The 24841-nt window shown below is 38.7% G+C and overlaps 1 pseudogene; it reads left to right on the forward strand.

The window, feature by feature from the left end:
• Positions 1-3187: 3187 nt before the first annotated feature.
• On the forward strand, positions 3188-22732 carry LOC133234707 (RAB7A-interacting MON1-CCZ1 complex subunit 1-like; annotated as a pseudogene).
• The last annotated feature ends 2109 nt before the right edge of the window (positions 22733-24841 follow it).

Here is a 24841-nt window from a genome sequence, read left to right on the forward strand (position 1 = left end):
ACTTTCAAGATGGAAGAATTTAATGAAATTCTCATATGCATGTGAGTGTGAATACATATATATATATGAAATTTTTTTTATTTTTTTATATATGAAAATTAAACTACAAAGCACCAAAGGCAAAGAGGAATCTCAGAAGCAGCCTAAAAGACAGGTTTACTTCCAAAGAAAGGCAGTAGTCAGTAGTTAACTTTTCAAATTAACTTTCAAACTTTTTAGTATTTAGTCCTAAATATTCATTGGAAGGACTGATGTTGAAGCTGAAACTCCAATACTTTGGACACTGATGCGAAGAACTGACTTATTTGAAAAGACCTTGATGCTGGGAAAGATTGAAGGTGGGAGGAGAAGGAGAGGACAGAGGATGAAATTCTTGGATGGCATCACAGACTCAATGAACATGAGTGTGAGTGAACTCCAGGAGTTGGTGATGGACAGGGAGGCCTGGCGTGCTGCAGTCCATGGGGTCACAAAGAGTCAGACACGACTGAGTGACTGAACTGAACTGAACTGAGTGATAATTTTTCTGTGGGTTATGATAGAACTCCAATACACACACACAAAAAAATAGCATTTAAATCAGGAAAGGGATTATAGAAGCTAAACTGCTCAGCAGAAGGATAAACATTAACTTTGATTTTAGAGTTTGATAAGATTTAGAAGGCATATTAAAATTTCTATAAAATTTACTGAAAGATCAGAAAGAGTGCATATCTTTCAGAAGAGTAAAGGAAAATAAAAGGACTGTCACAGTTCCCATGAACACCCCAGTAAAATTTTAATATAGTAAAACTGATCTTTGGATAGACTGTGAGTAAAACAAATAGAACAATATTATTTCTCCAAAGGAAAAACATACAAATACTTTTGCTGAAAGTGTTTTGTCCAAGATTGCTGATGTAGTAACAATAGTTGAAAGAAGATATTTTCCCTTGATGACTTTTACTGACTACGAATAACAGACTTTGGAAACTGACCACCAAAATCATTGTTTTTTTAAACTTTTATGTGTCAGTACAGATCCACTTTAAGCTTTGTCTCATATTGGGCAAGTTGACCAATTATTTTCGTGAATTATCTTTCACAAATAGTATATTTTTTCAGGAATGTTTTCCAGTCTATTATTTATTGCTTTATTTATGTTGTCTTGCTTTTTGAGTTAATTATTTCAGTGCCTTGTAGATTCAACTTCAAAATGATGCAGACACTTAAATTGTCCATATTATGTAAATTTTTGTGTAGCTATTTTGAAAAAAAAACATGTTTTCAGTGAAAATCTGTTCAAAAACTATATAAATTAATCAGGATATAGAAAAAATATATTTTGTGATTTTGACCAGTTTGATTTACTTTATTCTATTAGTGAGTTCCATTAACTCACATCTGCAATAAAAAACAGGAAAATACAAAATATGCTTTAATATAAAAAAGATTACTGGTTCTGATACCACATAACAATATATTTCAAAAATGATAAAAAGTAGTCCAGAATAAATCAAACATTCACAATTTAAATTGCTGTACATAAAAATATTTTTAAAATACAATTATAGCGGTGGCATTTAATTAATCCATTTCAAACACCGATAGCATTTTTTATGACAACCTGTAATTATATCCCTCACATGTTAGAAGTTAGAGAAAAGATATGTATTATAAATATGTAAAAAGACTCTCTTTTTAAAATGGAAAAAACTACAAATGTAGAAAAAGGGCTGAATTTCGAAATGTAATAAATTACCTCTATTTTAATGTGTTCTTTTCAGTACTTGGCATTATCTATAACGGTACTCTTCCCCAAGGCTCAGCACCTTGCCCTTACATGGGTACTGTTGTTAAGGACTTAAGTAAACTTGGTAAAAGGTCTAATGATTGACAGAAAGTATTTGCCCTTTTATTTTCTGATACATGGTGGTATCAGCGTATTATGTTAACTATGGAACAGAGATTGCTTTATACATTTGATTTACTAGGCAGCAAAAATATTCTCTTAAAAACCAGTTCAAATGCATGTGTTGTAGAATTTCATGCATCTATATCGTTCTGTCCTATCTCCTAGCTAATTATATGTTGAATGGAAAGGAGGCTAAAGTGCTGACAGGGGATCAAGTAGTATCTTCTGGTGACAGGAGAAGATGAGTAGGCACATCAATATGAATTGACACGCCTTGAAGCAGTTTTCTGCCATTGAAAAAGTTAAAACTAATGGACAAAAAGTATTCCTTCTGTCTGGATAGGAGGCTAACTATAATTAAAGTTTCAGAAACAAAAAACAGAAAGTGTTGAGTTTCTCCATTTAAGAGTTGTCATAATACTGAAAAATTTTATAGTGATTTTAACATGATTGGAGAAGAAAATTCTGTCCAGATAATCTCCAAAGGTTAATAGTTACAAAAATGTCTTTCAGAGTTGTTTTTAAAGTCTGAGGGATCATTTAAAGTTTTATTTGAAAAATCTGAAGGTTAAACATTTAGAAATTAGTTGACTCAAACACACCTATTTCAAATACTTAATCCACCAATAACTGCCAATTACATTTTCCCTCTATTAGTAATTATACTCTCTGAAAAAATATGTTTTTTTGTTTTGTTTTACATCCATATAGCATAAAGGATATCATGAGAGTCAAAATTTAAAAGCAAGGGAAAAAAAAATAGTGGAGAAGATCAAAGTGGCAGAACAGACGGACATGGAGCTCACTGCCCCCGAGAAACATCAAAAATACCTCTATATGTGGAACAATTTTCACAGAAAGCCAACTGAAAACTACAAAAGATTTCTTATATAACCAAAGCTACAAGAAAGATCCCCATGTAACTGGGTTGAACAAAAGGGGAAAAAATGGAATCAAATGGGACCTGTACCCTTGGGAGTGAGCTGTGAAAGAGGGAAGGTTCCCTTGCTCTGGGAAACTCCTTCACTGGCATTCCTGCTGGTGTATGTGGTACCTGAGTGCTTAAACTCAGGCTTCAGTGCACAGAACTGGGGAGAGGACTTGGTGTGGCTACATGCAGACAGCCTGAAGGGCCTAGAGTGTACAGGCAGCTATCATCGACTTGCATGGGATGGAGTGATGGCCCACCAGAGGAGTCCCATTATTATCATGCAGAGGGTGGAGGATGCATCTGCCATGGGAGCCCTTTTGTCAACAGCCTCACAATGAGGTACAGCTCCAGTGGCTGCAGAAATGGAGAGCCTAGACTTGCCAGGAGTGGGACTGATGGCCCAGCCAACTGTCAGCGATTCTACAACAGGGAAAGGTGTGGAGCCAGCAGCAATGGGATTCGTGGGTGCACACAATGGGTGGCAGGTAGCCGGCCCAGCCAACTGTCAGCGATTCTACAACAGGGAAAGGTGTGGAGTCAGCAGCAATGGGATTCGTGGGTGCACACAATGGGTGGCAGGTAGCATCCTGGTGACAGCTCCTGAGAAGGAAAAGGCAGTGGCTGTTTTTACAGAAGTACTGATTCAGTTCCTCCTACCTCACATTACAGCTTAGAGCTGGATCTAGGGCTTCTACTCCAACAACCAGGGAGCAGACCCTGCATCAACATGGCTGTGAACGGCTAGAGAGCAAAGTGAAGACACCACCAACATCCAGTGTAGGCTCTCATCACCACAACACCAAACACACCCCTATCAAGGGGATAATGGCCAGGACATTCTGATGAAAGGCATGGCAGGCATCTGCAACAAAGGGCACCAGCACCAAAAATACTGGACTCACCACACAGTCTACATCGGGAAGCTCCCACATAAAAACAGCCCTTAGAGGCCACAGTAGATAACCGTTTCTCCTAAATTCAGAGTAAGAGAAATTTAAATAAAATGAAAAAGCAGAGGAACTACTACCAACTAAAAGAACAAGAGAAACCCCCTGAAAGAACAAACAATGAAACAGACCACACCAGTCTACCAGACCCCGATTTCAAACAGCAGGTAATAAAGATGCTAAAGTAATTGAGAATGATTATAAAAAGAAATGCAGATCACTGTAACAAGGAACTATAAACTATAAGGAGGAGCCAATTAAAATTAGACAACTCAGTTGCCAAAATAAAAAACAAGCTAAAGGCAATGAATAGTACACTAAATAATGAAGAAGGAATAATCATCTGGCAAACAGAATAATGGAAATCATCCAATTAGACAGATAAAAAATGAAAGCAACACATGAGATTCTATGAGATACTTAATAATATAATGCATGGTAATGTACTCAAATAGGTATTCCAGAAGGAAGAGAAAAAGAAAAGGGGATCATAAATGTATTTGAAGAACTTATGACTGAAAACTTCCCAAACCTGAAGAAGGAAACATATATCCAGGAACAGGAAGCACAGAGGGTCCCAAAGATGAAAAAGACTCACACCAAGACATATCATAATTAAAACAGCAAAGTTAAAGATAATTAGAGGATTCTTAATGCAGAAAGAGAAATAAAGAGTTACTACTGGATGCTTGGGGCTGGTGCACTGGGACGACCCAGAGGGATGGTATGGGGAGGGAGGAGGGAGGAGGGTTCAGGATGGGGAACACATGTATACCTGTGGTGGATTCATTTCGATATTTTGCAAAACTAATACAATATTGTAAAGTTAAAAAAAAAAAAAAGACTTACTTACAAGGAAACCTCCATAAGGCTATCAGTTGATTTCTCTGTAGAAACTTCACAGAAAAGAAAGATATTCAAAGTCATGAAAGTGGAAAACCTGAAATCTAGGATACTCTACTCAGTAAGATTATCATTTAGAATAGAAGCAGAAACTAAGAATTTCTCAGACAAGAAAAAACTAAAAGAATATAATACTTAATCCAATCTAAAAAACAGCACCTAAAGATCTACCCTAAATAGAGAAATAAGAATCTAGATGAAAAAGAAAAACATAATATGAAAGGCAAATATATAAAAGGACTGAAGATCACTTAAATCAGTACACAGATTAATAAAACAGTCAGAATTGTGTAAAAGAGACAAGTACAATTAATGGCAAAAGATGTAAAACAAAAAATAAAAAAAAAATTGGGAGAGAAAAGTAAAAACTGTAGATTTTATAGAATGTATTTGAACTTATATGACTATCAGTCTAAAGCTGGTAGATAAAGCTATAGGTAACCACAAATCCAACAGTTAGAACTCTGTATGAAACAACTGACTGTCTCAAGACTGAGAAAGGAGTATGTCAGGGCTGCCTGCTGTCACCCTGTTTAACCTGTATGCTGAGCACATCATGAGAAATGCCAGGCTGAATGAGTTACAAGCTGGAATCAAGATAGATGGGAGAAACAGCAACAACCTCAGATATGTGAATGATACCACTCTAAAGGCAGAAAGTGAAGAGGAAGTAAAGAACCTCTTGATGAGAGTGAAGGAGGAGAGTGAAAAAGCTGGCTTAAAACTAAATATTAAAAAAAACTAACATCATGGCATCAGGTCTCATTACTTCATGGCAAATTAGAAGGGGAAAAGGTGGATGCAGTGACAGATTTTCTCTTTTGGGGCTCTAAAATCACTATGGATGGTGACTGCAGCCATGAAATCAGATGATTCCTTCTTAGCAGGAAAGCTATGGCAAACCAAGACATGGTGTTGGAAAGCAAAGACATCACTCTGCCAACAAAGGTCTCAGTGGTCACATACGGTTTTGAGAGCTGGACTGTCAAAAAGACAGAGCGCAAGAATTGATGCCTTTGAATTGTGGTGCTGGAGAAGACTCGTGAGCGCCCCTTGGACAGCAAGGAGATCAAAATAGTCACTCTTTAAGGAAACCAACCCTGAATACTCACTGGAAGGACTGATGCTGAAATTGAAGCTCCAGTATTTTGTGGATGTGAAGAGCCAACTCATTAGAAAAGTCCCTAGTGCTGGGAAAGATTGAGGGCAGGAGGAGAAGAAGGAGTCAGAGGATGATAGATGGCTGGATGACATCACCAATACAATGGACACAAACTTGGGCAAACTCCAGGAGATGGTGAGGGACAGGGAAGTGCTGCAGTTCATGGTATTGAAAAGAGGTGACATGACTGGGTGACTGAACAACCACCACCACAAATCAAAAGCATAAATAGAATCACAAACATCAAAAAAAAAAAAAAAAAGTAAGTTAAGCGTATAATGGACACAATGCTTCAATCAAAAGCCAGAGAGTAGAAGACTGAATAGCAAAGCAAGTACCTATAATATGCTGCCCTAGAGTAGACTCCATTTCTGGTGAAAGACACACACAAATTGAAAGTGAGATGATGGAAAAAGATATTTCTTGCAAACAGAAATGACACAAAAGTGGGAGTAGTAATATTCAAACAGACAAAACAGACTTAAATCAAAGTCCAAAAACAGACAAAGAAGGCTGCTCTGTAATGGTAAAAAGATCAATACAAGAAGAGGACAGCATGCTTGTTAACACATAGGCACATAATTCAGAAGCACCTAAAGATATAAAACAAATCCTAAGAGAGAATAAGAAACTGACAGGAACACAGTAATGATGGAGACTTTGTCACCCACACTGACATCAGTGAACAGATATTCCAGACAGAATGTCAACAAGGCAATAGGGGTGATAAATAACAATAGAAGAGTTTGACTTACTTGATATCTACTGGACACTACATCCAAAGACAACAGAATACACATGCTTTTCAAGTGCTCATTGAATATTCTCTAGCACAGACCACACACTAGTATACAAAACAAGCCCCAACAAATTTAAGAGAACAGAAGTTATTTCAATCATCTTTTCTGATCACAATTGTATGAAATTAAAAACCAACCACAGAAAGAGAAACAAGGAAAAAAATCTGATTGTATGGAGGCTAAAAAACATGATAGTAAAAAACCAATGGGTCATTGATGAAATCAAAGAAGAAATCATAAAATACTCAGAGACAAAAAACAATGAAAACAAAACTTTACAAAAATCTATGCATTAAAAAACAGTTCTAAGAGGAATATTCATAGTGATACAGGCCTTTCCCAATAAATTAAAAAAAAAAACAAAACACGCAAACAACCATATCCTAACACCTATAAGAATTAGCAAATGAACAAACAAAAACCAGATTCAGCAGAAGGAAGAAAATAATAAAGATCAGAGAGGAAATGAATAACACAGAGATTAAAAGAACAATAGTAAAGATCAATAAAACCAAGAGCTAATTTTTGAAAGGACAAATTGACAAACACTTAGCTAGGCTAAAAGAGAAAACAGAGAAAAGAAGAAAAGAGAGAGGATCCAAATACACAGGAAATGAATGATGAGGCATAGTAAATACTTCAGAAATAAAAAAAGAAAATCATAAGAAAATACTGTGAAGAATTATAGGCCAGTGAGTTGAAGAACCTAGAAGAAATGGATATGTTTCAGAAACATACAGTCTTTCAAATTGAGTCAATAAACAGATGACTTGAACAGATCAATCACTAGAAGTAAAACCTGATCTGCAAAAAATCAACCAAACCAACCACCCCCACCCCAGCTCCTTGTATACAAAAGTTCAAGACCAGATGGCTTCACTGGGGAATTCTACCAAACATACAAAGAAGACCTAACACTGATCCTTCTCAAACTCTTCCAAAAGACTGAAGAGTAGGGAACACTCCCAAAGTCACGCTATGATGCTACCATCACCCTATCAAAACCAAATTTTGATGAATATAGATGCAAGTCTCCAATAAAATATTAGCAAACTGAAACCAACAACACACAGAAAGGATCATAATACACTATAGTCAAGTTGAATTCATTCCAGGTTGAAAGGATGGTTCCTCACATGTGAATTAAATTGATACCCCACGTCAAGAGGAGAAAAAAAAAACATATAATCATCTCAATAGATAAAGAAAATGTGAGACTGTGATTAAAAAAGCCCTCATCAAATTGGGTATAGAGTGAACACATCTCGACATAATAAAAGCCATTTATGATAAACCCACAGTCAATATAATACTCAGTGGTGAAAAGTTGAAAGCCTTTCCACTAAATTCTGGAACAAAACAAGGAAGCTGACTCTCACCATGTCTGTTCAACATAGTATTGGAAGTCCTAGCCAAGTGATCAGATAAGAAATAAAAAGTAATCAAATTAGAATGGAAGAGGTAAAATTGTCATTATATGTAGATGACATGATACTCTATATAGAAAATCCTAAATTCCCCACACTAAAATTATTAGAAGTGAGAAATGAATTCAGTAAGGTAGATTAATGCAAGATTAATATACAGAAATTTGTTGCATTTCATTACACTAACAATGAAATATCAGAAAGTAAAAAAAAAAACCCATTTAAAACCACATCAAAAAAATACCTATGAATAGCCTAACCAAGGATGTAAAAGACCTATAAACTGAGAACTATAAAACACTGGTATAGAAAATTATAGAAGATTCAAGGAAATGGAAAGATATTCCATGCTTTTGAATTAGAAGAAATAATACTGTTAAAATGGCCATACTACCCAACATAGTCTACAGATTTAATGTGATCCCTATCAAATTACCTAAAACATTTTCCACAGAATTTGAACAAATAATCATAAAATTTAAACAGAACCACAAAAGACCAGAATTATCAAAATAATCCTAAGAAAAAAGAACTGTAGACATAACTCTCCAGTTTCCTTCAGAAAAAGCTGGAGACATAACCACCGACCCCCCACACTTCAGACAATAGGGCAAAGCTACAGTAATCAAAATAGTGTTTTATTGGCACAAAAATAGACATACAAATGGAACAGAACAGAGACCAGAAATAAACCCCACACTTATGATCAGTTAATCTTTGCAAAGAACACAAGAATAAACAATGGAGAAAAGACAGTCTTTCAGCAAGTCGTGTAGGGAAAGCTGGACTGTCTCATGAAAATCAATGAAATTAGAATACCCCTCACACCATACACCAGGATTCCCTGATAGCTCAGTTGGTAAAGAATCTGCCTGCAATGCAGGAGACCCAGGTTCAATTCCTGGGTCAGGAAGATCTCCTGAAGAAGGGATAGGCTACCCACTCCAGTACTCTGGCCTAGAGAATTCCATGGACTGTATAGTCTATGGGGTCACAAAGAGTCAGACATGACTGAGCGACCTTCACTTTCACATTACTATCACACCATATACAAAAATAAATTTAAAATATTTTAAAGGGCTAAATAAAAGGCACAAACTCCTAAAAGAGAACAGAGGCAAAACATTCTTGGCCAGAATTGTAGTAATTTTTTCTTTGATCAGTTTCCCAAGGCAAAATAAATAAAAGCAAAAGTAAACAAATGGGATCTAATCAAGCACAAGCTTTTGTGCAGTAAAGGAAACCATAAACAAAAAGACAATCTACAGACTGGGAGAAAATATTTGCAAACAATATGACTGCTGCTGCTGCTGCTGCTGCAAAGTCTCTTCAGTCGTGTCCGACTCTGTGCGACGCCATAGATGGCAGCCCACCAGGCTCCCCAATCCCTGTGATTCTCCAGGCAAGAACACTGGAGTGGGTTGCCATTTCCTTCTCCAATGCATGAAAGTGGAAAGTGAAAGTGAAGTTGCTCAGTTGTGTCCAACCCTCAGTGACCCCATGGATTGGAGCCTACTAGGCTCCTCCATCCATGGGATTTTCCAGGCAGGAGTACTGCAGTGGGTTGCCATTTCCTTCTCCAGTGCATGAAAATGAAAAGTGAAAGTGAAGTCACTCAGTCGTGTCCGACTCTTAGCGACCCCATGGACTGCAGCCTACCAGGCTCCTCTGTCCATGGGATTTTCCAGGCAAGAGTACTAGAGCGGGGTGCCATTGCCTTCTCCCAAACAATATGACTACAAGGGGTTAATTTCCAAAGTATACAAACAGCTCATATGGCTCAATATTAAACAAGCAAACAAACAACCCAATCAAATAAAAAAAAGGGGGGGGGGCAAAGACCTGGACAGACTTTTTCAAAGAAGACATACAAATGGCCAAGAGACACATGAAAAGATGCTCAACATTGCTACTACCTAGAGATGTGCAAATTTAAAACTATGATGAGGTATCACCTGAAACTGGTTAAAATGGCTATCTTCAAAAGTCTACAAATAAATGCTGGAGATGGTGTGTAGAAAAGGGAACCCTCCTAAACTGTGGATGGGAATGTAAACTGGTATAGCCACTATGGAGAACGGTATGCAGGTTCCTTAAAAAAACCAAAAATAAAGCTAATATATGACACAGCATCCCCACTCCTGGGATATATCTGGAAAAGATGAAAATTCTAACTTTAAAAGATACACACACCCCAATGTTCACTGCAGCACTATTTACAATAGCCAAGACATGGAAGCAAGGCACGTGTCCATTGACAGATGAATGCATAAAGAAGTGACATATGTGTACAATGGAATTTTAGTCAGCCTTAAAAAAGTATGAAATACTGCCATTTGCAACAGCATGGGTGGATGCAGAGATTACCATGCAAATATTATATGATATCAGTTATATGTGGAATCTAAAAAGCAATACAATGAATCTATATCCAAAACAAAACAGACTCAGAGATAGAAAACACACATGGTTTCTAAAGAGGAAAGGAATGCTGGGATAAATTAGGAGTACGGGATTAGGAAATACAGACCACTACATATACATAACAGGTAAACAAAAGGAATTTACTGCATGGCACATTGAACTATACTCAATATATTGTAATACCCTGTAATAGAAAAAAATCTAAGAAAGTGTGTATATATGTGTATTATATGTATGTGTGTGTGTATATATATATACAAATATATATATATATATGTATAGCTGAATCACTTTGCTTTATAAGTGTCGCTAACATGATATTGTAAGTCAACTACACTTGAACATAAGTTAAAGAAATAATATGAGTCTGTGTGGTATGTGGAAACAAAAGGAGCAATATGACACTCTCTTTAACTGTGAGCTCTATCACTTTCACTGAGAAAAATCAATTAATCCAGTTTTGCAAGTTTCCTTATCTATAAAATTCAGAAGAGATCAGTAAGATGATCTCTTCTAGTCTGAAAATAATTTTTTTCTTGAGTCAATGGATGTTAAATCAATTTATTTCCTACCAGCAGAGATTTTCTGGAATTAGAAAAATATCTGAGCTTGAAAAAGGTAGAATATTTTAGTGAAGTTGCATACTTTGTGTATGTGTTCAATATATCTTTATTTTCCTCCCATAATTCACTCTTTTTAGTCAAATTAGTGAAGTTGGAAGGGGTTAGAAAAATGAAGTCAGAATTTCCTGTAGAATATCAAGGGTCAATTTTCAATGGTCTCAATTTCTTATCATGATGGAAAATCAAGACTGAGTCCACTCTGGGGGATGTTAGCTTCAATTTTCATATTGTAATTGTTTACTAGTGTGTATTAACAGATTTAAAGCTTTTACGAACTCATTACATCTCTTAAAAATAAAACACTGTAGACACTTGAACCCAGATTTTTAAACACGAAGATTTTTAAATTAAAGATTTTTAAATCCTTAAACACGAAGAAAAAGAAAAAAAAAGGGGGGGGCCACTATTTCTTTGAGAATTGTCTAAGTCAAATTTGGAATAGAAAATGTACAAGATGATGCTAAAGTATTTTATCTACAAGAAATATAGGAAACTATACAGAATTATCAAGACTGTGAGATGGTCTGGGACCTGGACTCTCTCCAGGATGGTCAAACAGGATAAACCTCTCCTCAAACAATGGAATACAAATGAACTATAAAGGACTAAAAATAATTGCACACAAGTGCAGCTGGGGCAATTCTGAACAAAAAGGCCACACGCCAACCATCATTTTTTGATGTGTGGAGCAAAAGCAGGCTACTGTGCTGTCCCTGAACATAGGACCGCCAAAGTGGTAGACAGACCACCCAAGCTATACCTCCTGCCCAATCCACTGATCGACTCCTGGCATTACTCTCTTTAAGGAGCTAGCTAGCCTCCTCTTGGGGAATGAGCAAGAACAAAACTTCTTGTTTTTGTTTTCCCATGCTGCAGCATGGATCTAATAATGTCCTGCCTGAAGTCCTTGCTGGCCTCTTACCAACGTCTATTTATTAAAAAGTTCAAGGACCTAGGTCAGTACCATGTTTAGTGACCACTAAGGGATGCCCATGGAGCTTCTGTTTATCTTGCCCTTTGTTGGGGGGACCTAGGCATTTCAGTCAGTTCAGTTCAGACACTCAGCCATGTCCGACTCTTTGCAACACCATGAATTGCAGCATGCCAGGCCTCCCTGTCCATCACCAACTCCCGGAGTTCACTCAGACTCACGTCCATCAAGTCAGTGATGCCATCCAGCCATCTCATCCTCTGTCATCCCCTTCTCCTCCTGCCCCCAATCCCTCCCAGCATCAGTCTTTTCCAATGAGTCAACTCTTCGCATTAGCTTGCCAAAGTACTGGAGTTTCAGCTTTAGCATCATTCCTTCCAAAGAAATCCCAGGGCTGATCTCCTTCAGAATGGACTGGTTGGATCTCCTTGCAGTCCAAGGGACTCCCAAGAGTCTTCTCCAACACCACAGTTCAAAAGCATCAATTCTTTGGCACTCAGCTTTGTTCACAGTCCAACTCAGTCCAACTCGCACATCCATACATGACCACTGGAAAAACTATAGCCTTGACTAGATGGACCTTTGTTGGCAAAGTAATGTCTCTGCTTTTCAATATGCTATCTAGGTTGGTCATAACTTTTCTTCCAAGGAGTAAGTGTCTTTTAATTTCATGGCTTGCAGTCACCATCAGCAGTGATTTTGGAGCCCCCAAAATAAAGTCTGACACTGTCAGACTTTATCTATTTTCCCCATCTATTTCCCATGAAGTAATGGGACCAAACGCCATGATCTTAGTTTTATGAATGTTGAGTTTTAAGCCAACTTTTTCACTCTCCTTTTTCACTTTCATCAAGAGGCTTTTTAGTTCCTCTTCACTTTCTGTCATAAGGGTGGTGTCATCTGCATATCTGAGGTTGTTGAGATTTCTCCCAGCAATCTTGATTCCAGCTTGCACTTCTTCCAGTCCAGAGTTTCCCATGATGTACTCTGCATAGAAGTTAAATAAGCAGGGTGACAATATACAGCCTTGATGTACTCCTTTTCCTATTTGGAACCAGTCTGTTGTTCCATGTCCAGTTCTAACTGTTGCTTCCTGACCTGCATACAAATTTCTCAAGAGGCAGATCAGGTGGTCTGGTATTCCCATCTCTTTCAGAATTTTCCACAGTTTACTGTGATCCACACAGTCAAAGGCTTTGGCATAGTCAATAAGGCAGAAATAGATGCTTTTCTGGAACTCTCTTGCTTTTTCCATGATCCAGCGGATATTGGCAATTTGGTCTCTGGTTCCTCTGCCTTTTCTAAAACCAGCTTGAACATCTGGAAGTTCACAGTTCACGTATTGCTGAAGCCTGGCTTGGAGAATTTTGAGCATTACTTTACTAGCATGTGAGATCAGTGCACTTGTGCGGTAGTTTGAGCATTCTTTGGCATTGCCTTTCTTTGGGATTGGAATGAAAACTGAGCTTTTCCAGTCCTGTGGCCACTGCTGAGTTTTCCAAATTTGCTGGCATATTGAGTGCTGCACTTTCACAGCATCATCTCATCTTTTAGGGTATGAAATAGCTCAACTGGAATTCCATCACTTCCACTAGCTTTGTTCATAGTGATGCTTTCTAAGGCCCAACTGACTTCACATTCCAGGATGTCTGGCTCTAGGTCAGTGATCACACCATCGTGATTACCTGGGTCATGAAGATCTTTTTTGTACAGTTCTTCTGTGTATTCTTGCCATCTCTTCTTAATATCTTCTGCTTCTATTAGGTCCATACCATTTCTGTCCTTTATCAAGCCCATCTTTGCATGAAATGTTCCCTTTGGTATCTCTAATTTTCTTGAAGAGATCTCTAGTCTTTCCCATTCTGTTGTTTTCCTCTATTTCTTTGCATTGATCGCTGAGGAAGGCTTTCTTATCTCTTCTTGCTATTCTTTGGAACTCTGCATTCAGATGCTTATATCTTTCCTTTTCTCCTTTGCTTTTTGCTTCTCTTCTTTTCACAGCTACTTGTAAGGCCTCCCCAGACAGCCATTTTGCTTTTTTCATTTCTTTTCCAGCATTTAAGGACTGACAAATGCAGCTTCTTCTCAGCTGACAAGTGGCCACCTAAACCTTTTGCCTCAGTCTCACTGCATTTGGTAAGCCTGCCGTCAGGCCCCAGAACTCTCATCCAGGCACCATTTGTGCCTTCCCCTTGGTCCTTTCCCCTCTCTTCATCTCTACTTCTTTTCCTGTCCTCTCCTTCCGAGAAAGTGGATGTGACACTAGGCTTCCTTGATTGACAACAGCTCACAATGGCAGGTGACAAGCAGAAGTGAGAGAGGCTCACCTCATACTGTAAAGATCTTGGCCCAGCGGCCTCTCCCTCATGGGAGATTTAAGAGTGATAGAGGTTCAACACTCATTATCAAGTAGTGGCTATAAGTCCAATCATCACAAAATTCTCATTCCCCCCAAGACCCCCCCTACCCCATCACCAAAAGAAGTTGTATCAGAAACAGGCTGAAGCAGTTAGACTTTTCTGTGTGAAATGGTTGGTTCCGGGCCTTTCAGAAAATTGGAAGTGCCTGCATAGGTACCCACAGAGGGGTGGTTTAAATGGTAATCTCATTCTCTCTCTGACTCTCCCTCTGACTCTCCCTTGGTCTCCAAACCTACACTCCTGTCCCTTGCATCTTGGACACTCCATACTGGGTCACCCTCTTCATGACCCCTAACATCTTTCTGTTTTGTGTCACCAACTCTGAGGAAGGGAATTCTATGATCTCCTTTGCCATCTTCCTCTTTGGTTTTGTTACTCTAGTCTTGAGGGCTCCCTCCATCCCCGCCAGGATCTCTAGTTGTCAGAACTCAGATTTATATGTAAATATGGAAAATGCATAAGCAACCCATTCCAGTGGTCTTGCCTGAGAAATACCCTGGACAGAGGAGCCTGGCAGGTTATAGTCCACGGGGTCGCAAAAGAGTCACACATGACTTTTAGCTACGAAACAACAATAACAAGACCCCAGTCTAAGAAATTCCTACTGTGTGTTTGTGTAGCCTCTCTTTCCATTTCTTCAAAAGGCTGGGAGGCAGAACTTGTCACGGATCACTGCTTCCAGTGGCTAACTAGCCATCAGCTCAGCAAGTCTCCTCCTCAGAAACCTGTTTACTCCCCTTTAACACAGCTTTCAGCCTCTCGACCCACCCCTTCCTTACCCTTTCAAGTCAGAAGTTCCCAAATCAGAGATTCCAGTGCTGTCCCTAATCAGGTTTAAAATTAGTTCTCACTTTTGCGTCACAGAGCCTTTATCTGTTCCACAAATAGCTGACAGAAATGGGCCAAGTACTAGACTGCATGTCCCTTTCCCAATGGGAGAACAGGAATCTATAAGGATAGGTTTGGCAGGTTCTTGGGAGAACCCCAAGTTTAGGGATGGGATTATGAGTTTTGGATTAAGGTTCCTCCTGACCTAACAGGACATCACAATTATTCTTGCCCGCGGTTACACCTCACGTGATACGAATGGATACAAGGAAGGCCAGAGAACAAGCAGAAAATTTAAAAAGCTTGAGTCTGGGCCCCAAACCTCATGTCAACCCTGGCAGAAGAGCTCTTCAAGGTCTATAATAACTGAGATTTGACGGAGGAAATAAGAACAGGATAGGACATTTGTAAAGAAAACAAAACTTTTGGTTGCTCTGATTCACCCATCACCTTGAGGGGACCCTAGAGGCCAAGAAGACCAAAAAAAAAAAAAACAAAACAGAGGAGAAGCCTCCTGGGCCAAAATCAGTGCACCTTCTCTCAAAAGGAGGGCACTAGGAAGAGGGATGTCCCATGTGCCCTCCTGTGAGATGCCAGAAGGACAATCCTAACTGGCTCCAGTTCCTCCCAAATTTCTCAGGTTCCTACACATGGATGGATGGGCCTGAAGTGCCCAGCCTAACCCTACTCAATCCATCCTTATCATTCCAGCAGAGCCTTGGGTCACTCTTGATGTGGCAGGAAGGAGAATGGAATTCCTTATGAACACTGGAACTGCCTGCTCTGTTCTGACTTGGCTGGCTGGCCACGTCTCCAACTATGGCTGTATTGTGTTGGGAGTTAATGGACAGACAAATCTAAGGTGATTAATATTTCCTTTTACCTAATATTATTGCTCATTCATTTTTATATATGTCAGAATGACTGTCCCCCGCTTCAAAAGGAAGAGACTTACTAAATAAAATGGGACCCATTATTTTCTTAGAACAAGGTGAGATTCAACAGATGACAAACCAGAGCAGGAATACACCTATTAGTGACCTCAGACAGCTTGCCTGCTGATCCCTAAGGTGTTTCCCAAGGACTTTAACAGGTAGACTTGGGGGACTGAGATAGTTCTGTGCCAGGAAGGGTGAAATGTGCTTCCTTGATAGAAGATTACAGGGACAGAGAGAAGATGGTGGAGTAGAAAGACATGAGCTCACCTCTTCTTAAGAAAGGTGAGCTTACAAAACCACAACTAACTGCTTAAAAACCATTGGCAAAAAATGTTAAGCCTATCAAAAAAATATCCTATACCCAAAGACAAGTCTTAATATATCAAACCCTTTAGCCACAAACTGGAAGTAGGAAAAACCACCAAGCCATTCAGGTATGACCTAATCAAATCCCTTATGATCGTACAGTGGAAGTGACGAATAGATCCAAGGGATTAGATCTGGTAGACAGAGAGCCTGAAGAACTGTGGATGGAGGTTCGTAAGGCAGTGACCAAATCCTTCCCCAAGAAAAAGAAATTCAACAAGGAAAAATGGTTGTCTGAGGAGGCCTTACAAATAGTTGAGAAAAGAGAAGTGAAAGGCAAAGGAGAGATGGAAAGATATACCCATCTGAATGCAGAGTTCCAAAGAATAGCACAGATAAGTCTTAAGTGAACAATGTAAAGAAAGAGAAGAAACCAATAGAATGGGAAAGACTAGAGATCTCTTCAGGAAAATTAGAGATACCAAGGGAACATTTCAGGCAAAGATAGGCACAATAAAGGACAGAAATGGTATGGACTGAAAAGAAGTAGAAGATATTAAGAAGAGGTGGCAAGAATACATAGATGAATTGTACAAAAAAGGTCTTCATGACCCAGATAACCACAATGGTGTGATCACTCACCTAGAGCCAGTATTTCTGGTGTGTGAAGTCAAGTGGACCTTAGGAAGCATTACTACAAACAAAGCTAGTGGAGGTGATGGAATTCCAGTTGAGCTATTTCAAATCCTAAAGGATGATGCTGTTAAAGTGCCACATTCAATATGCTAGCATATCTGGAAAACTCAGCCGTGGCCACAGGACTGGAAAAGGTCAGTTTTCTTTCCAATCCTAAAGAAGGGCAATGCCAAAGAATGTTCAAATGACCTCACAATTGTGCTTGTTTCACATGCTAGTGAGGTAATTCTCAAAATCCTTCAAGCTAGGCTTCAGCAGTACATGAACCAAGAACTTCCAGACGTTCAAGCTGGATTTAGAAAAGGCAGAGGAACCAGGTATAACATTGCCAACATCCAGGACCAGATGGCTTCACAGGCAAATTCTATCAAATATTTAGAGAAGAGTTAGTACCTATCCTGAAACTGTTCCAAAAATTGCAGAGGAAGGAACACTCCCAAACTTACTCTATGAGGCCACCATCACCTTAATACCAAAACCAGACAAAGATGCCACAGAAAAAGAAAATACCAGGTCAATAATATCACTGATGAACACAGACACAAAAATGCTCAACAAAATCCTAGTAAATCAAATTTAACAGTACACTTAAGGGATCAAATACCATGACCAAGTGAAACTTATCCCAATATCTCTGATATTTTTCAATATCTGCAAATCAATCAGTGTGATACAGCACAACAAACTGAAGAATAAAAACTATATGATCATCTCCATAAATGCATAAGAAACTTTTGACAAAATCTAGCACCCATTTATGATAAAAACTCTGCAGAAAGGTAACACACCTCAACACGAAAGTGAAAGTCACTCAGTCATGCCCAACTCTTTGTGACTCCATGGACTATACAGTCCATCAAATTCTCCAGGACAAAATACTGGAGTGGGTAGCAGTTCCCATCTCCAGGCGATCTTTCCCACCCAGGGATAGAACCCAGGTCGCCCACATTGCAGGTAGATTCTTTACCAGAGCCACAAAGGAAGCCCAAGAATACTGGAATGGGTGGCCTATGCTTTTTCTAGCAGATCTTCCTGACCCAGGAATCAAACCGGGGTCTCCTGCATTTCAGGTGGATTCTTCACCAACTGAGTTATCAGGGAAGCCCTTTACCTCAACATAGTAAAACTCATATAAGACAAACCTACAACTAACATCATGCTCAATGGGGAAAAACTGACAGCATTTCTTTTAAGGGGTACAACAAAGTGTCCATTCCCTGGTCGTAACAATCATTGAAGAGAAAGAACATAACTCCAAACTGGACAAGAAGAAGTAAAACTGTCACTGTTAGCAGATAACATGATACTTTACATAAAAACTTCTACGGATGCTATCAGAAAACTACTAGAGTTCATCAATTAATTAGGTAGAGTTGCATAACACAACATTACCATACAGAAATCTCTTGCATTCCAACACACTAACAATGAAAGATCATAAAGAGAAATTAAGGAAACAATCCCATTTACCATCACATCAAAAAGAACAAATTACCTAGGAGTAAACCTACCTAAGGAAGCAAAAGACCCATAGTCAGAAAACTAGAACACACTGATAAAAGAAATAAAAATGACACAAACAAATCGAAAGATATACCACGTTCTTGGATTGGAAGAATAAATATTGTTAAAATGACTATACTACTCAAAGCTATCTACAGAGTGAATGCAATCCCTGTGAAATTACTAAATGCATTTTTCACAGAAGTAGAATTAAAAAACTTTACATGTATGGAAACACAAAAGACCCTGAAAAGCTAAAGCAATCTTGGGAAAACAATTGGAGCTGGAGGAATCAGTCTTCTTGACTTCAGACTATATTACAAAGCTACATTCATCAAGAGACTATGGTGCTTACACAAAAACAGAATTATGGATTGATGGAACAAGATAGAAAGTCCAGAGATAAACTCATGCACCTAGGGTCACCTAATGTGTGACAAAGGAGGTAAAAATATACAATGGAGAAAAGACCGTCTCTTCAATAAGTGTTGCTGGGGAACTGGAGAGCTACATGTAAAAAATGAAATTAGAATACTCTTTAACACTATACATGAAACTAAACTCAAAATGGATTGAAGACCTAAATGCAAGGCCAGACACTAAAACTCTTAGAGGAAAGCATAGAATACACTTTGACATAAACTGCAGCAAGATCTTTTTAAATCCATCCCCTGGAGTGATGAAAATACAAACAAAAATAAACAACTAGGACCTAACAACAGCCGTCGGAATAGGAGAAAATATTTTCAAATGAAACAACTGACAAGGGATTAATATAAAAATATACGAACAGCTCATGCAGCCCACTATAGAAAAATATCAAAAAATGAGCAAAAGGTCCAAAGAGATATTTCTCCAAAGATGCCCTGCTGCTACTGCTAAGTTGCTTCAGTTGTGTCCGACTCTGTGCGACCCCATAGATGGCAGCCCACCAGGCTCCCCCGTCCCTGGGATTCTCCAGGCAAGAACACTGGAGTGGGTTGCCATTTCCCTTTCCGATGCATGAAAGTGAAGTGAAAGGGAAGTCGCTCAGTCGTGTCCGACTCTAGCGACCCCATGGACTGCAGCCCACCAGGCTCCTCCATCCATGGGATTTTCCAGGCAAAAGTACTGGAGTGGGGTGCCATTGCCTTCTCCGCAAGATGCCCTACAGATGACCAAAAAGTACATGAAAAGATGCTCAACATCATTAATTATTAGACAAATGAAAATCAAAACAACAAAGTATCTCCTCACATCCATCAGAAAGGCCATCATCAAAAAACTCTACAAACGATAAATGCTGGAGAAGATGTGAAGAAAAGGGAACCCTCCTATACTGCTGGGGGAAATAAATTGGTAGAGCCACTACGGAGAAGAGTTTGGAGATTCCTTAAAACACAAAATACAGAACTACCATATGATCCAGCAATCCCACGCCTGCACATATATCCAGAGGGAACTATAATTCAAAAAGACACATGCACTCCAATCTTCATTGCAGCACTATTTCTATTTAGTCAGGACATGGATGCGACCTAAATGTCTATCAATAGAAAAATGGAAAAAGGAGGAGTAGCACGAGTATACAATAGAATATTACTCAGTCATAAAAAAGAAAGAAATAATGCTATTTGCAGCAACATGAATGAACCTAGAGATGGTCATACTGAGTGAAATATGTCAGACAGAAAGACAAAGATATGGTATCACTTAAAAAATGGTAAAAATGGGCTTATCTAAAACAGAAATAGAGTTACAGATGTAGAAAACAAATATATAATTACCAGCATATAAGAGGTAGAAGGGATAAACTGGGAGGTTGGGATTGACACATACAGATGACTATATACAAAATAGATAACTAATAAGGACCTACTGTGTAGCACAGGGAACTCTACTCAGTACTCTATAATGGCATATATGGTAAAGAATCTACAAAAAAAAAAAGTGGATACATATATAACTGACTCAGTTGGCTGTACACCTGAGAGTAACAACACTGTAAAACAACTATACTTCAATAAAATTTTTTAAAAAATTAAAATAATATGGGCCAAGAAAAGGTGAAAAAATACACTAACCACAGATGGTGTGTATTAGTCACTCAGTCACGTCTGACTCTTTGTGACCCCATGGATTGTAGCCCGCCAGGCTCCTCTGTCCATGGAATTCTCCAGGCAAGAACACTGGGGTGGGTTGCCATTTCCTCCTCCAGGGGATCTTCCTGACCCAGGGATTGAACCCAGGTCTCCAGCATTGCAGACAGATTCTTTACTGACTAAGTCACCAGGGAAGAGAAGTTGAAGAAACAATCCCATTGACCATCACATCAAGAAGAACAAAATAGGGGCGTGTCTGCCTGTTGTGGTCAAGGCAGCTGCAGGCTCCAGTGTGGTAAGGCGAGTGGAGGAGCTTGGAGACCTGGCTCAGGCACATACAATAACTTAGCGAAGCTGCTGGCAAAGACAATCACTTTTTAATTCTGGCTTCTGCATTTCTAGAAAAACGGAAACTTTTATGTGAAGAAGACAAAGAATGTTCAAATCCATCAAATCAACAACTTTACAAACAGGCTATTTGGACATATTTTGTGGAGAACAAGCTAGTAGATGAAGATTTTCTTGAAGATACTGCACGAAAACATTTGATAAATTTTCTTTCAGAACCAGAAATTTTAAAGAAAATAATGTGCATCTAAAACATTGTAATTTCCTTGGGGATGAACTCCTGGAACGTATTCCTTGGAGATGAGGAGCTCTACTCTACAAGTATTGTCATTCTCTGACCATTCTCCTCTCTCTGAGGAGAGAATGGCTCAGAAGAAAATCCAACTTGCTTAAAAAGTACCTTGTTGATGGAATCAGTTACTTGCTACAAATGCTGAATTTTCGGTGTCCCATCCAGTTACATAAAGGTGTTTCTTTCCAAGACCTAGACACAGCTAATTAACTGAGTGAAGGAATATTTAGTGACATTCATTTGCTGGCTATGATGTACAGTGTAGAAACGTGTTATTGCGGATTGAAGAACTGTGTAGATCAACAGCCTGAAAATCATGAAATTATTAAATGCCATCACCATGTTTCTCAGGAGGCAGGTCAGGTGATTGGTTTGGTATTCCCATCTCTAAGAATTTTCCACAGTTTGTTGAAATCCACACAGTCAAAAGCTTTGACATAGTCAATAAAGCAGAAGTAGATGTTTTTCTGGAACTCTCTTGCTTTTTCAGTGATCCAACAGATACTGGCAATTTGATCTCTGGTTTCTCTGCCTTTTCTAAATCCAGCTTGAACATGAACATGGAACATGTACCGGTGAACCCTGGCTTGGAGAATTTTGAGCATTACTTTACTAGTGTGTGAGATGAGTGCAATTGTGTGGGAGTTTGGGCATTCTTTGGCATTGCCTTTCTTTGGGATTGGAATGAAAACTGGCTTTATCCAGTCCTGGGTCTATTGCTGTTTTCTAAATGTGCTGGCATATTGAGTGCAGCACTTTCACAGCCTCAGAAATCTGTATGCAGGTCAGGAAGCAACAGTTAGAACTGGACATGGAACAACAGACTGGTTCCAAATCAGGAAAGGAGTACGTCAAGGCTACATACTGTCACCCTGCTTATTTAACTTCTATGCAAAGTACATCATGAGAGACGCTGGGCTGGAGAAGCACAAGCTGGAATCAAGATTGCCGGGAGAAATATCAATAACCTCAGATATGCAGATGACACCAATCTTACGCAGAAAGTGAAGAACTAAAGACCCTTTTGATGAAAGTGAAAGAAGAGATTGAAAAGTTGGCTTAAAACTCAACATTCAGAAAACTAAGATCATGGCATTTGGTCCCATCACTTCATGGCAAATAGATGGGGAAACAGTGGAAACAGTTACAGACTTTATTTTTGGGGGCTTTAAAAACACTGCAGATGGTGACTGCAGCCATGTAAGTAAAAGATGCTTACTCCTTGGAAGAAAAGTTATGAGCAACCTAGACAGCTTATTAAAAAACAGACACATTACTTTGCCATAAAACATATGTCTAGTGAAAGCTATAGTCTTTCCAGTAGTCACGTATGGATGTGAGAGTTGGACTTAAAGCTGAGCACCGAAGAATTGATGCTTTTGAACTGTGGTGTTGGAGAAGACTCTTGAGAGATCCAACCAGTCCATCCTAAAGGTAATCAGTCTTGAATATTCATTGCAAGGACTGATGCTGAAGCTGAAACTCCAATTCTTTGGCCACCTGATACAAAGAACTGATTCATTTGAAAAGACCCTGATGTTGGGAAAGATTGAAGGTGGGAGAAGATGGCAACAGAGGATGAGATGGTTGGATGGCATCACTGACTCAATGTACATGAGTTTGAATAAACTTTGGGAGCTGGTGATGGACAGGGAGGCCTGGCATGCTGCAGTCCATGGGGTCGCAAAGAGTAGGACATGACTGAGCAACTGAACTTAACTGAACCGTTTTTTATTATATATCCTTAAACGTGTGAAGGAATGCTTCTTTAATTTAAAAAAAAATGGCATTTATGTTATTCTAACTCAGTTTGAACTACTGATACCCTATAACTAACATTAAGGAGGAATCCATTTTATCTCTATAAATATTTCCTATTATTTATATTTTTTATTTTGGTACAACACACATAACACAGAATTGAACATTTTAACTGTTTTTAGATCATTCTTTAGTTTCCCTATTTTGAAGTTGTCTGTGCTTCAGAGATTAAAATTATGTCACCTCTTTGCTTTGGATATATGCTATGGATATATTTAAAAATTGGCAAATAGAAAAATCGTGACTCAAATCCAGAACAGTATTTCCACAATAAGATAAATAATGAAAGATTTCACAAAAGAATTTTCATTTGTTTCACCACACACTACTAATTGCATTTAAAATTTTTAGTCTGTTAGGCATTTTATAAAAATTGTACAGTGATTTTCATATTTTGTTTAAAGGAATATGCATGGTTTATTAAACTAATAATGAAGATAATACCAAGTTAGGTTCATCTGCCATTAGTCATATCTCCAGGGCACATCTTTTAATACATTTTGAAATTTTAACAGTTTTTGTCTTTAATTTAGGGGTGAGTCTTAAAGTTCAGAAGCCTAACTTGGTATCCTGCTGACAGTCTTTCTGTCTATCCCAGTTCCTACTGTCATCTTGGGATGACCTGTATGATGCCTTGCCAATATCCTTGAGCTATTTTGACTGGCTTCATCACATTCCAGGAACTTAACTATCATGGCCACACCACAGATACCACCATCCTGTTTCTCTTTCTGTAATCTTAAATTTCAAAAACTAATGAGATTCTCATCTTTCCAGCTTTTCACTTTCTCACTTAAACTAATTTTTCTCTCTTCTCTCTCTTTAGCTTCTTCACAGCTTCCTCCTCTTGCTGCCCGTTTTTCTCCTTACCATCACCCGCTTTCAGATTTTCTTCCTTCTCTGTCCAGCCTTGGCCTTATGCGACACCATATGAAGTACTCTCCGCAGCCCTTTCAAATTTATCTTCCCCTTGTCCTTCAACCTAATTATTATCATTCCCTCTTCCTTTCTGGAATGCTGAGTTCCACGTGAAGTTCCCATAGCTCCTCAAACTGGAGTCAAAGTATCTCGCCTTCAACTTTAGAAGAGCCCTCAGTGTAAACAAAGCCTTTCATCTGTTGCTAGCATGGCCCCCGTCCCTTTTCCACTACGGCTAATCCAGACCTCTGATTTGCCTCTTCACTTTTCTCTGGCTCTTTGTTCCTTTCTGTATTACACGGCCCTCAGTCCTGTCTTACAGAAAACAGACTATAGGAGATCAGTGTCTGTCCCCACTTTGCTCTACTCATTTTCCCTCTTTTTAGAGGAAAAGAGGTCTCCTGCTTCTTATGGAAACCACTTTTCCTCTATGCTGGTTTTCTCCTTTTTCCTGGAGCTTCTCTTTTATTCAGCCAATACCCTGTAGGTATTGCTCTTTCCCAGAGTACCATCCTTTTTCTCTTTTTCATCCCTCTTCTCCCCTTTCCCTTCTTTGCTTTCTCCTTTTCTTGTTTTTTCACTTACTCTAAATACAGTTGACCCTTGAAAAACACAGGCTTGAACTACACAGGTCTACTTAAACGTTAT

Source organism: Bos javanicus, chromosome 21 (assembly GCF_032452875.1).
Source record: "Bos javanicus breed banteng chromosome 21, ARS-OSU_banteng_1.0, whole genome shotgun sequence".
Classification (NCBI taxonomy): Eukaryota; Metazoa; Chordata; class Mammalia; order Artiodactyla; family Bovidae; genus Bos; species Bos javanicus.